The sequence below is a fragment of the Silene latifolia genome, chromosome Y, assembly GCF_048544455.1.
Source record: "Silene latifolia isolate original U9 population chromosome Y, ASM4854445v1, whole genome shotgun sequence".
NCBI lineage: Eukaryota > Viridiplantae > Streptophyta > Magnoliopsida > Caryophyllales > Caryophyllaceae > Silene > Silene latifolia.
The window spans coordinates 346,673,598-346,675,305 of record NC_133538.1 but is presented as its reverse complement, the minus strand read 5'-3'; the positions used below and the strand labels follow the sequence as shown (position 1 = coordinate 346,675,305).

The window sequence follows — 1,708 nt, the reverse complement described above, 5'->3', positions numbered from 1 at the left end:
AACCAGAGCTTCAACATTTCCTTTTTACAGAAAATCCATCTTTTGAAGAAGACACTTTCAGTTATGTAAACCAACCAGTAAAGATGCCAAACATTACTAGTCATTCGGAGCCTAAAGCATCATCAATTCCAAAGGGTTTCAATCTCCAGACTGAGGACGGGAATACATTTGACATCCGTCCGTCCTATATCAATCTGGTGGATAGAAATCTCTTTATAGGTGTGGCAGGTGAAGACCCGAGGAAGCATATGGAGGTCTTTACGAACTACTGTTCTACTATCCCCGCCACAAAGGGGGTAACTCAAGACAAGATTAAGGGGGTTATGTTTCCTTTTTCTTTGACTGACTCAGCCAGGGAGTGGTTGACTGATTTGGATCGCACGGCCGCGGGGATCACAGATTAGGAGACCCTTGCTCTTGCTTTTTACAAGAGATATTTCCCTCCGCAGCGCACTAATCAGCTGAGGGCCAAAATCACCAGTTTCAAGCAAGCACCTGATAAAACTTTCTATGAAGCATGATGCCGTTTCAAGAGGTTGGTGAGGTCTATTCCTCACCATGGTTTTGATCCGTGGTTCCTGTCCAATCAGTTCTACAATGGGCTATACGATGATCACAGAGCCATACTTGATGCATTATCCAACGAAAGATTCCAAAAGAACACCGACGATGATAAGGGATGGGCTCTTATTGAAGAGATGGCGACCCACTGTGCTGAGTATGGAAACCCGAGGGATGGTATTAGAACAGTTCATGCGGTCGATAAGCATATTGTGGCTCAGCTGGAAGCCATGAATGCTAGATTTGATAAGTTGGAGTTTCATTCTGTTGGGGAGCCTCAGACGGTCCATTTGCTTACTAGAGGGGAGACTGTCACATGTGAGAGGTGTGGGAGCAACGACGGTCACACTGCTGTTGGCTGTCTTACAGAGAAGGAATATTTCCTTGCTTTTCAACAATATAGGCAAGGAGGCGGTTCCTACTATAACAACCAAGGGGCAGTCCATCCCAATTTGAGGTGGACAAGTCAAAATGTGCTCAATCCTACCCCTCCTCCGCACCAGCAGTAGCCATATGTCCCTCCTTATAAGGCTCAACAAGGCTTTCAGAAGCCTCCTTCCTTTCCTACACCTAATCAAGGTACATCATCTTCTGGTGGGGTAAGTGAGCTAGGTGAGTTGAAGACGATGTTGCAGTCTTTGACAAAGCAGTGGCAGCTGAGTAATCAACAAAAAGATGCATCTATCAAGGAACTTGAAACTCAAGTAGCCCAGTTGGCCGCGAACCAGTCCGCAAGGAAACCGAGATATTTACCGTCACAAGCCAATAAGAATACACATGAGACGGTGAATTTAATCAATTTGAGGAGCGGTTATTCATATGAAGGACCGAAATCAGACCCGGGGAAGGTAATTACTGCTGATGAACAGTGTTCTGTCGAAGAAAAAGAGCTGATGACAAAGAAAGTACTCGATCGACAAATTTCTGGGGGTCGATCGAGTGATTTTGCTGAAGAAAGGACTCGATCGAGTAAAATTCTACTCGATCGAGTGAACAGGAAAAAGATTTTACTCGATCGAATGAAATTTCTGGTCGATCGAGTGATATTGTTGAAGAACCTGCTCGATAGAATGGTATTTTTGGTCGATCGAGTAGTGCTGATAAAGAACAAATCGATCGAGGGCCTGCTAGTGCTCGATCGAGTGAA

General features: G+C 44.9%; 1 non-coding gene across 1 annotated transcript; it reads right to left on the bottom strand.

Moving 5' to 3' along the window:
- Positions 1-459: 459 nt before the first annotated feature.
- On the bottom strand, positions 460-565 carry LOC141636691 (small nucleolar RNA R71). Its single transcript, XR_012541288.1, has one exon. It is a non-coding gene; the product is annotated as a small nucleolar RNA R71 (small nucleolar RNA).
- Positions 566-1,708: the final 1,143 nt, after the last annotated feature.